We start from the raw sequence: 13339 nt of genomic DNA, 5'->3' as shown, positions 1-13339 counted from the left end.
AAAAAACAACTTTCACTCAAGAAGAGGATAAGATTTGGGACATTTCAGCATGAAGGAGAGAAGGCTCAGAGAAATCTTACCAGTGTGTATAAATATCTTATGCTTAGGGATGAAGCAGAGAGACAGACTTCACAACAGGTAAAGGACCAGTGGGCACAGTCCAAAATCGAAGACATCCAAGCATTAAAGGAAAAACACCCTTCATTTTACTGCACAAGTAGTCAAATACTGGAACAGGTTGCACATATATATTGTGGTGCATGGTGTATGGGAACTGCTGAATCACGGCCTGAACCTCTGATTGATCACCTGAGGTGAGCAATGAGTCAGTCCTGGGAGCATGGGTGAAGCCTGGATCTACCTCTCCTAGACTCATTTAAGAGTTGACTACAAGTAGGGAAGGATCTCTTTCTGGAGACCCTTTTTTCGGAGTTTTCCAGTGAGCCCAGGACAAGGGTAATTTCTCTATCTGCTCTTTTTAGGTGTAGTAATCTGCTTAGCCAAACTCTCTTGTATGCGTTTCTTTAGTATAGTATCTATATATTCATTGATTATACACATGGGAACAGATTCTGTAGTGAAATCATTAGATATATTCAAACCCTGGCTGGACACAGTCCTAGACAATCTGCTAGAAGTGACTCTACATGAGCAGAGGGGTTGAGTCAGATAATCTCTAAAATGCCCCTTACAACTTTAATGTTTCTGTAATTATGAGGTTCTCTGATATGACTTAGTATTTGCAAAGGAATACTAGTATGATATTTTAACTTAACATTTGATGACATACCTTTATTAGTGTTCTACAGAAAACATAAGCAAGATGTAACATGTTTCCCCAGTAGAATCATACAGAGTCATAGAATGGTTTGGGGTGGAAGGAACATCAAAGATAAGCCACTTCCAAGCCCCTGCCATGGGAAGTGTTGCCACCCAAAAGATCAGGCTGCCCGAGGCCACATTCAGCCTGGCTTTGAACATCTCCAAGGATGGGGCACCTAAAGATTCTATGGGCTGCCTGTGCCAGTGCCTCCCCTCCCTCTGAGTAAAGATATCTAGCCTGATCTTCCCCTCTTTTAGCTTCAAGTCATTCACCCTTGCCCTGTCGCAAGTGAGGGCAGATACCTCTTTTAGACCACAACCATTATTGTACTATAACTTCTTTCTAGCATGAGGAGTTTCTGTTGCAGAAATTGTTGACCATTACACATAGATGAAACCTGAGACAGTTCCCTTTCCAGATACATTTTTTTAAGAGTAAAAAAATAATATATGTAAAAAAGTACTTTTTTTCAGGATAAAACTTTTTTTTTTCTTTTTTCAGGAAAGTGTTGACTTGTTCTATTTATCACCACGTTACTTGAAATGACTGCTAGAGAGAGAAATACTGTGAACACCCCAAAGTAAATTCTTTCTTCAGAGCTTTTAGAAATGCCTCAAAATGTTTGGCATTTTATAGAACTAAACAACCACCATCACAGCAAGATCATTATTCCTAAGTGTTCAAGGGAGAATGGTTATTGTTTTAATATTATCATAGCTGATATTTTTTCTTTTTTTTTTTTCTTTTGCATTCATCTTAGTCTCAGAAACCTGATGTCAAATTATCTTGAGCTCTTAATTGAAAACAAAATCAGTGAATATTTTTTTTCATTTAATAAAAAAATCAGTGTTCTCATAAAGAAGAGATTAAGATAAAGTGAAAAAAAATGGAATTGAATCATTTTTCACCTGTTTAATTTAGAGGCTTAAGAACAAAATAGAAATGAATAAACAATGACACCTCCCACATTCACCCTCCCTCCCCAAAATAAAAATACACAAGAAAAACCCACAAAATAAAACAAACAGAAAGATCATGCTCAGAGATCACCTGAAATGCAATCCAGAATTCTCTCACAAAAATATGCAAAAATAGATCTGCAACAAAACTAAAAGTAAAATGGAAAGGTCCCCTATCAAGTGATCTCTATATACACTCAAGTGTACACACATATATCTGTCCTGTGGGGATACAGTTAAAACTAACATTCTAGAAATCAGAAGAATTTTTAGTGGAGAATTTTTATACTGGCATTGATGGGGCTGAGCAACTGTCCTGGTGTGATCAAAGAATAATAAAGGAACTGATCAAGCAATGTAGCTTCTATCAGTGACACATTCCAGAGTGCAAGCTGAGTCTGTAGAAGTCTACTTTTTGAATGTAAGAAACAAAATCAGGCTAATATAACTATGATATCGATTTATCTCTGTAGCTGGTCTTATTCTGGAATGAATAATTCTGGCACTAGGTAATGAAAAGTGGAATTGTCTGCCTGCTAATGGAAAGTACTGAATTAATTCCTTGTTTTTCTTTACTTGTGCACATAGCTTTTTCCTTACCTTATGCCCTTATCTCAGCCCACAAGTTCTCCCACTTCTACATTTCCAGTTCTCTTTCCCAACTCACCTGGGGTGTGAGAGTGATTGGCCGTGTGGTGCTGAGCTGTCAGGGTTAAACTACAAGAATTATTAAATGCAACAGCACTAACGCAAACCACATACATGGGTTTGTTGCTGTATTTGAGCCTCAGTCCTAATTACTCTTGTACAATTTGAAGGAAGGCAGCTTACAAAAAGATATTAATCTAATACTAATCCTTTTCCCTCTCTGCCTACCCTTACCGTCTCTACTTATGAGGGATAGGAATTTTTACAGTAATGCAGTAAAGTACCTTTTGAGAGACAGTAACACTAAGTAATGCTACCCCATCATGCCCCATGCCTGGAAGAGTTCAAGGTCATGCTGGATGGCATGCCTAAGCAGTATATCTATTGGGTGGCAACTGTGCCTGATATCCAGATGGAGAACAATGAGAAGAAATGTCCCTCAGAGGGTCAGTGCTGGAACTGACAGTCTTCAATACTTCCATCAGTGACATCAACAGTGGGATTGAGTGTACCCTCACATGTTGAGGTTCAGTGCTGGGGCAAAGAACCTGAGTAGATTATCATTGAAGATCACTTCCAACTCAAATGATTCAATGACTCCATTATACTGGGCTTGGATATAGATGATTTTTAAGGTTTCTTCAAACCCCAGACATTCTATGATTCTATGATCATGTATTTGTCATTGTATTTTCACTTGCAGTTCCAACGGACTAAATTTTCTGAACAATCATTCCAAAACTTGATGAAGAAAAGCTTCTTTCTTGTGATCTGACAACACTCTGCTGTGCTATCAATGGACCAGACAGCCTTTTTATTACCTGGAGAAGAAAACACATGAGTATGAGTGAGTTCACTGTATGTGAACCCAATGGGATGACTGTAATCAGCTTGCGGCTGGCAGCTACTGGGTGACGTTACGCATAGCCTGGGTCTGCGACATGCAGCTTGCTAGCATCAATCCTGTTGCTGGGCAGCTCAATTCTTCCTAAAGTCTTAGTGAGTTAAGAAAAAATGTAATTGCTCTGTCCTTCAGATAGGTTACCTCCCACATGGATTCCATATTCACAAAGGTTACCACGTAGCAAAGAGGAAGATCCTTTTGTCTGGCTGCGAAGCTGCCCTTCTGTCTTAAAACTCCAGTTCTCTTATGTACTGAAATCTCCTAAGTCCAAATCCTTGATCCGACTCATGTAGACAGAGACCATTTGATTTGCCATTGCTCTGCCATAAAATGTCTGGAAACAGCTGAGCCACCTGAGACTGACCTGCTCTAGACTACTTCATTGTTTCCTTGCCATGAACCTTGTGGTCTATAGGGATGCTTTGGTGGCCACTGGTTCTATTTTACTCATAATGGTTAAACTTTCCCAACAAAATGCTTTCTTTTATGGAACAGGGTTCTACAGGAGTTCAGGCACGAACTTCATTGTCAAGTGCCAAAGCAGTCTTATCTTCCCAGAATTTTCACTGACCTCTCACAACTGCTTGAAGCAGTGAGAAGCAGCCAAATGCTATGAGTCAAAGAACACTTTTTGGAAGAAAAAGCATAAAGAGTTATTCAACACGTTTAGATATATACATGGGGCAGTAGAATCTGTTTTGCTTGATCAGGTTAATGGATCTTCAAGTCCACCTACTTTCTCATCTAAATTGAAGTGAAACATCTCAGCTCTCTAAACTGGGTGGTCTCCTTACACTAAGTGTACATCCCTAGTGGACAACAGGTTGGCCATGAGCCAGCAGTGTGCCCTTGAGGCCAAGAGGGCCAATGGCATTCTGGGATGCATTAAAAAAAGCATGGCCAGCAGGTAAGGGAGGTGATCCTCCCCCTCTACTCTGCCCTGGTAAGGCCTCATCTGGAGTACTACGTCCAGTTCTGAGCTCCCCAGTACAAAAAAGACAAGGATCTCTTGGAAAGAGTCCAGCGGAGGGCCACAAAGATGGTGAAGGGCCTGGAGCATCTCTCCTATGAAGAAAGACTGAGTGAACAGGGTCTGTTCAGCCTTGAGAAAAGAAGACTGAGAGGGGACCTGATCCAGGTCTATAAATATCTAAGGTATGGGGGGCAGAATGGCGAGGCCGGACTCTTTTCAGTGGTGAATTGAGACAGGACAAGGGGAAATGGCCAGAAACTGCAGCATAGGAAGTTCTGCACAAACATGCGCAAGAACTTCTTTACAGTGAGGTGACGGAGCACTGGAACAGGCTGCCCAGGGAGGTGGTGGAGTCTCCTTCTCTGGAGATGTTCAAGACCTGCCTGGATGCCTACCTGTGCAACCTGGTGTAGGGAACCTGCTTTGGCAGGGGGGTTGGACTCGATGATCTCTGGAGGTCCCTTCTAACCAAAAAAACCCAACCCTATTAATAGAAAAAATGTAATGTTGGGCTCTGATATTCAAATGGATTTGCTCTGCTATTGGGATAGCATATATTGAGATATAGTAGATAGTGGGAAATAGCATGGTCTTATGTTCTCCAGAAAACTGGAAGAAAAAATTTCCCACCTTCTACCCTAGTGAAATTCTATCTGAAGATATCTGGGAAGGAATGACTTCTTATTCTTATTGCTTAAGGTTGGATTTGGCAGTCAACATGCTGTTCAGGAATCTCTAGAGGAATCTTATAAAATAATATGAGTAGGAATCAGTCTCATGTTAAGAACTTAAATTCTGGTGTAAATACATTGCTATCTATATGTTAGCAAGAGTACATGCCCCTATTATAGCCAGGGAAAATCAAGGACTTGACACTTCTGTTGATGCCAGGCACTGATGGTTATTTGAAATTTCCTATGGTATCCATTTTTTATTTGTTGGTTTAGTAGATATAAATAGTCTCTTCTCACATATGGACAGCCTGCTTTGGAAAGTCCTGATTGAGCAGGCTCAGATGACCTTCAGAGATCCCTTCCAACCTCAGACATTCTGTGTTTCTGTGACTCCATAAAGTGATGCTAGGTAGGTTTGGACAGCAGACTCCAATGTGCCCAGCAAAACTCAAAGCTATCAAAACCCAGTAAGAATAGGTGAACCCACAGGAATATAATAAAGCACTGTGATCTTCATTATTCATTTTCAGCAAAATGTGTCAGCTCCTTTGATATAAGGCAATCCAGAAATGTCTAAAAATCCCAACCCAACCAATCAACTGAACAAACAAAAAATAACACAGAAAAGCTGTGATCCTTTCATAGGCTGCAATTCCTAATCAGGAGCATCCCAGCCTTGGCTATGTATTGCACTGAACATCATATTATGTTAATGTATTAATGACATGTAAATATTTTCAGAATAAAGTACAGTCATGTAAATTTGTTGGCTCTGAACTTATTTTACTCTGACAGAGCAGTGTATTTGATCTGAGCACAAAGCAAATTAACATTTTCAGAACTCATTAGCATGTGTGAACATCAGGCAAAGGTGACAAATCAGTTTGGTAGATTTCCATTATTTTAGGTTGAAAAGTCAGTCATTTAGGTGATTTGGGACGCATGATCCAAAGCACACTGCAGTCCGTGAGAGTTCTGCCAGTAACTGAAATGGAATTTAGGTCATACCCTTGGACACAGTAGTTAGTAACTGAAAAAACACAGAAGCTAGCATCTCTGTTAGTAGCACTGAATTATCAACTGGAACAAACTCACAGTTACGAGGTTGTTTAATTGTCCCTTTGTGCAAAACTCGGCATAGGATCATTCCCTCTTGTGTAACAAGTCTCTGGTGCTTTATTTTAATTGCTCTTTCCTAATTTCAGAGTTTCAGTAATTAATAGGATCTATTAAATATATACAACTACCTACATGTAGCCAATGGGAAAAATTATTTAGTCAAGTGCATCATTAGCCAGTACTTACTACTTATCCACTATTCACTAAATGTTATGCATTCACTTCACAAATACTTGGTTTATACATACAAATCCTGAATCTTGATTGCTTCATCATTCTAGGAAAATATATTGTTTCATATAAATTGGAAAATCAATCACATTATTTGGCAAAAAATACATACCTTCAAAGAATTTGGAGAGTGAAATCACACAACAAAACTTACATTGGCTAAAGTATTTAATTTTCTTTGTATAAAAGAATAGATAAGAAGAGAAAATAATACATGTGTTGACATTAATTTCCACAAGTCAATCACAAATATTTGAGATTTAGAGAAGTGATGTGGCTGTTTTTATTTAGTTAGTGAAGTAAATAAAAATATTTTCAGCAAGGCTGAAAAAAATTGAAGCAAACTAAAATCAAAGAATAGAAAAGCTTTGGATTCATCAGAGCCAGCCAAATAGCTCAAATGCACTGCACAACAGAGCATAGTGAGGAAGTCCCTGAGCTACAACTGACTTGAAACTGTCCATCTGAAAGAAGCAACACAATATATATCATGACAATACACATATCTTTCTGACAACAGCTAAGATGTAACTCAGACCAACTATTTCTGGACAATCAGAGGTGGTTCCCTTGGTCTGTACTTCTCTAAGCCTAAGCTGACTTTAGATCCAGGTAGGTTGGATATTCTCATATCATCCTTCACCACAAGATATCAACATACCTAGTTACCACATCATGCTCTTTGTTCTCTTATCTGTGCAATAAGATATGCAATCCATACTTTATTCCAAATGTGTAATCCTATTAATTGCAGTAGGAGTGAAGGAATATTTTTAAGGATTAGTACAAAAAATTATTAACTTTTTTGGTTTGAACCCTATTTTCAGAGAAATTGCAAGCTATTCTGGGCATATGTCCTCTTCCATCAGGATGGCACAAGGGGACATGCATTGTCTTTTGTGCTTGTCTCTCACTGGCTATGAGATCAATAAAAATACATACAACAAAAATCCTATCTGTATCTCACCACCTCCCATTTCAGGTCTTTCACCTTTTAGGGTTCTAAGTTATGTTTTTAAAGGAAAGAATTTAAGACAGATATTTTTTTCTTTTACCAATTTCATATTTTTTCTTCTCATTTGTGAAAGAGAACAACTGAGATTTTGACTAGAACCACAAAACATCTACTGCTCTTCTATGGGATACTGCAAGGATGTATTCACAACTATTGAAAATATCCTCTGCAACATAGTCCTTTGTGAAATATTTTCTGGTAACTGATTGTATTTATAATGATAATAGGGTCACAAGAATCCAAGCATGATTAATAATAAAAGTAAAATCTGATGGTAGTAATTCTAATTGAACCAAGCATTTTTACTACAAGTGAGGCTTACATGGGAAACAAATAAGAATACTACTAAACTACTAATTTACTACTTAATCTACTCTGATCTACAAGAATAGATGGCATATAGGGTGTTTGCAGTTTGCTTTTACTTGTCTGTTTAGTAATATGTAGCAAATTGTTTTAAACTCACCATGCTGAGTATGCTTTGCCCATGACAGTGACTGGTGAGTTCTCTCCCTGTCCTTAGCTCAGACTATGAGCTTTTTTTTTTCATTTTATTTTCTCCTGCTCCTTGGAGGAGGAGGAGTGAGAGAGAGATGCTTTGGATCTTATGTAACTATCGGTGTGAAACTGCTAGAAAAGAATAATGGACTAAAAATAAGACAAGACCTGAAAATAAGGTAATATCATGTTACTTTTATTGTCCTTAAAAAAAAAAAAAAAAAAAAAAAAAAAGTTATGAAAGGACTTTTCACAAGCTGTATATGAACTGGGTTAAATGGAATATCATAGTTGAAGGAAACAGAATGTTACTGGCATAGGTGAGACACAATAGCTTTTTTCAGCTTAGATTTAGGAGTTAATGGAGCTTATACATACACAAGCAAAACTCCCAAGAAGCCAGAAGTGACATTAGGATCTTTCATTCTCTCACCTCCGGAACATTGCCTCTGTAATAGTTGTGAGTCTGCCTAAAGGAGACAGAAAGCCAAACAGAACTGAAAGCATCAAAGAAAGCAACAGAGATAATGAAAAAGCAATGTACGTGAACTAGCCTGGCTCACATAGTGAATTTTGCAGCTGCAGGTTGTATTTTAAACTGAAAGCAAAACCAGCAGAACTTTTGGAGATCAAAGGCTGCAGATCTGTGGCTATGAAAAATGCAGGTGTAATACTGTGACTGCAGTTAGAACTTTTTAAAAATCTAATTCCTTGCAATTCTCTTGCATTTTTGGTCACAATGGAACAAGCACGTCAAAATAGAGACTCTTCAAATTGCATGTAATAATATCAGAATAATCCAGTGCCTCCCCTAACCAGTGTCATTTTATTGTGTCTGTTTAAAATGAGGGAACCTGATAGAGAAAGTAAAAAACATGTATCTGAAATTTTTCCACCTCTATGAATTTTCGTGGAGGAGCACTGTGGGAAATGGCTGGTTCTTTACAATATTATGATTTTATCTTGAGTAATGGAAGGTAAAATAATAGCAAAAATTATAACAATTTTAATTATCAGATACATCATTTCTAGATAATATTATTTTACTTATGAATCTAGATTTTCTCTCAATAAATTTATTTATATATACTTACACCAATTTTGCTAAGAAATTCAGCTATGTCCAGTAATTACAGTGAAGTAAAAGAAGTATGGGATTCATACCTTTGTGTCTAAGGCTGCATCATAGTTAGTAGTCATACCAGTGACTATGTACTTTAACCATAGTATACTCTTTGTGTCTGTAGATTGTATTCATCCTGGATGAAGAAAATAGGAAGATCAGCACCAAGACAACTCTCAAATCACAAGCGTACATTCAGTCTATGAACATATGCCAGGACTGATTTGAAATAAAAGTTCTTGGAAGACTTGTTATGTGGACCTCAAACTGTCTTCATGAAACATTTCAGTTTCCACATCTCTCTCTGCTGCTCCACACACACACTCAGCCCTTGGATAAAAGTACACTGTACACAGAATATTCTTTTCTCACATCCTTTTCCTTTTGAAAGTCATTTTGCTATTTTATGTCATACTGTCGAATTTTGTCAGCTGTATGGACACCATCAAAATATGCCACTCTCTAAACAGCAAATAGTTTAGATATTATCTCATTAGATCAATACAGATAAAGGACAAGATAGTACTACAATATTCAATAAAAAAATTACAATTGATTTTCTTCAATATAATATGGGGCTTCAAATAACAACATTGCTGATTTCTCATTTAAATGTTAATGAATAATTTAAAAAAGAGGAAATAAACTGAAAGAAAAAACAACTGAAAGCACAATGTCCTGTTCCATGAGGAGAATCAAAGCAGCAAGGTCAAAGAACAAGAGAAACTAGATAATTTGCAAATTAAACATGCATAAATATTAGTCTTTGTTAGAAATTTACTGTGAATTGTTGTTTATTAGAAGAATGAAAACAGAATAGCACAGTTCTATGCAAAGGTTTCCTTTAGGAATGTAGTTAGCTAACAACTCAATCTTAGCACATGCTTAATTCTTTTAGCTTTCACTGGCTTAAGTTAAAGGACTTCATTCATAAGATACAATACAAATTCTGAACTAGGACCTAGCTATCTTAGTTCTGCAAATACTTCTTAGGCCAAAAACTGTGACAAACGATATAACTTTTTCCAGCAGAATCAGCACAGTTTGCACAAGGCAGTTGGAGTTTAATCAGCATATTTATTATTCAGAGGTGCTTCAGTCTTCTAAACACAGAAACAAAGGATTGAGGTGGGAATATTACAAACTAGAATGCCTAAAGTACATTAACTATTGAAACAAATATTTCTAATCAAACACATATGTCATATATCAAAATAAAAATACTATGTCTGGAATATGTTGCAGTATTTAATGAATTAGATAGATCATTTGTTGAAAGAAAAGGGAGGCTGAATGTAAAATGAGTCACCTAATGAATCTCCCCTATTGCCTGCTGGACCAAATATATTACCTGTCAGTTGCACACCACAATACTTTTCAATGGCCAAGCACACTGGATGAAATTTAAAATATTTAAAGAACAGCAGCCATTAGGGTTGGAGTTTGCAAGATGAGTGCTATCTGTCATTCATTTATTCTCAAGTTTTGCATACTTCAAATTGCCTGGTTTGTTTCTGGCAAGGTTTTAGTTTAGTACTTTTTCAAGAGTACTGAACTTGGAGGGGAGAGGAGGGGAGGGGAGGGGAGGGAAGGGGAGGGGAGGGGAGGGGAGAAATACAAATGAATCCAGTGAAAGGACGGGATGGTAGTAGACTTGCCTCAGTGACTAATGTGTGTGGTAGTCTGGCAGAGCTGCTTCAAGTCTCTGAGGCTACCTTCCAAAGTAAAAAATGTCCCCATACTAAGCATTTAATCAAGTGGAGTAATATATGGCCCTTTTCCTATTCTGTCAAGAATACTGTAATTTGCTTAATGAAAGGATGACTGAAGTCATATTACTTACTACCTGATTCCTGTAAGTTACTTCAGAGACAGTCATTGCTGTTTTCCTGAGAGGAAAATGAACATGCTAGTGGATTGTCAATCATACTGTGTTACAAGGCCACAAAGATGGAAAGTCAGGATTATATGTTTTGAACCTCTGTTGCAGTGTAAGAAATTGGTGCTCTCTTCCTTTCTGAATGTTCCGATCTTACTCAGGGCAGATTTATCAGATATCTTGCCTGCCAGTTCCTCTTTGTCCCTATATAATTCGTAGTGCCTCACACATACGTTGATGCATGATGTGCTATCCTTGGATTACAATGGAGTCAAACAGAAGTGCCAAAACAGTTTTTCTTCCTTTCTCTGAGGACAATGATCTACCTCTGTATTTAGCGTTAATCAGAGAGAGCATCGGTCAGTCAGTACCTACAGAAATTACTCTGAGCTCTTAAACTCCATTTTATCATTCATGAAGCTTCGTATTCAGATATGAAGGAGAAATGTGACACTGAAGAGATAATTTGTCTGTCATGTCATGTATCTAGTATCTAGCAACACTCTTCCCTTGTTTTTTTTTTGTTTTTTTTCTTTGTCATTTAATATCTGTATTCAGAGGCTGACTTAACAGCAAATTCTTAGCATGGCAGAAGCATCTCCTCTCCCAGTATTCTTTTAAAATTCAATCTGGTGATATTGATGCACAGACAGTATCTTGTCTTATAGGCTAAAGTGATATTTATGATTTGGAAGACTGTAGGATAAGAGAGTTATTCACAGACAGGTAGAGCTGGTGAGGACTGCTGTTCACTTTAGGGAGGATATTGTTTTGTTTTCTTTTTAAAAATACTTCTTTTAGATAACGATTTCGCGTCTCTTTGTGAGAATCCTTCTTTGTTTTTTTGGCTCAAAGTTTGCTTCCTTAGGTATTTTGTTGAGGAGGCAAGTGATGGATGTTGTGTGGCAATCAACATCGCTGTGTGGACAATTTTACATCTTTGGAACTGTTTGCCTTTGGAAGATAGTGCTCAGGACTGTTTACTGGCAGAAGATCTAGCCTGTTACCAAATAACTCCTGTTTGCTATGGAAGACTGAGGGACAATGCCATTGTATCCTGCGAAGGCAAGATACAAGTTGGCGTCTCCCTGCTCCCTCTTATCTGCTGGCAAGGCCAGGAAGATAAGAACAAAGGAGTTTCCTGCTGAGGCCCCAGAGCCAGAGGCTGCCACTCAAAGGAGAGCTGACTCGACCACTTTGGATTTGAGCTGTCACTCCGAAGACAGCTGACTTCACCACTTTGAAAGCATTGAAAAGGGGCCATCATCGCCATGGTCGTCGTCGTCCTTCTCACCGTCGTCGTTGTCAACAGGACAACTCTGCCTGACGACCCACCACTACTGAAGATCAAAGACTGAACTACGAACCTCGCTGGATCCATGGTGGTGACTATGTCCCTCTTGCTGCCTATAAAGATTCCTTGCCTCTTCTTTCCTATCTTTTCTATCTCCCTCCTTCCCTTCCCCATTACCCTAATTCATAATAGTGTCTGCCCTCCCCTTCCCCATTTCCCCTAATCAAGATTTGTAATAAACTGGTCGGACCAACATTTGAACCGTTGCTTCTTAATCTCACGCCGGGTATATAGATAATAAAAGAACCTCCTCTCCCTCCTATAAATTGGAGCGAGACACTCTTGTAAACATTCTAAATTTTTTTTTAAACCCAAACCCAAAATTTTGACTGAATTTTCCTCTTCCCTTACCTTAGTTTAAAACAAACAAACAAACAAACAAACAAACAACAACAACAACAAAACCTAGACTAACTAAAGCACTTTCAAGTAGCTTGGAGTAGGAACTGGTCTCCCAGCCATTCTGAGATGCGTAGCTCATACGCTAATTTTTATGCACTACAGATCAAAAGCTGATTTTGATGACTCCCATTGTGACTTCGTAGTAGCAGAAAGTCTTTTAATGAGAGCCCAGATTATGGAGTTATCTGCTTACTTTCCTGGTTAAAAAGAATGTGAAATTTGGGTGAATAGGGAGAAAACCAACGAGTAGTTAGCTATAATACAGAGGACTGAAGCTCATAACAATAACATTTTGAAGACTTTTCACATTATTTTTCATTTATGAAGTACTGTGGGTTGCAGGATGATAACATGTAGCACCCTTGACATGCACGAAAAATATTAGCCCCACGAGTCTTCTCTCAGGCACTTCCATTGGGGTACAGTAATCTTCATTTTAAGTCTGAAATGGAGATAAGTGTATTAAATTCCCACTTAGAACGAGAATATTATCTCAAACATATTCTCCCACTTACAGGAACAGTGAGTCAAAGTGACTGGTCATCTAATTTATACACGTATATTGTGTACATATTATCTAAATTGATATAGACTGATCTAATTGATAGAGCTGAAGACATTGCGAGAATGATGCTTGTCTTTCTTTCTTGGCCTTTGTACTCCACAGAAAAAAAGAGCTGGAATACAGTCCCAGTTAGATGTCCTCTTCGTTCAACCTTCAGGGTTGCCAGGACAAA

The sequence above is a fragment of the Lagopus muta genome, chromosome 3 (assembly GCF_023343835.1).
Source record: "Lagopus muta isolate bLagMut1 chromosome 3, bLagMut1 primary, whole genome shotgun sequence".
NCBI lineage: Eukaryota > Metazoa > Chordata > Aves > Galliformes > Phasianidae > Lagopus > Lagopus muta.
Note: the sequence above shows the minus strand (reverse complement) of the source record.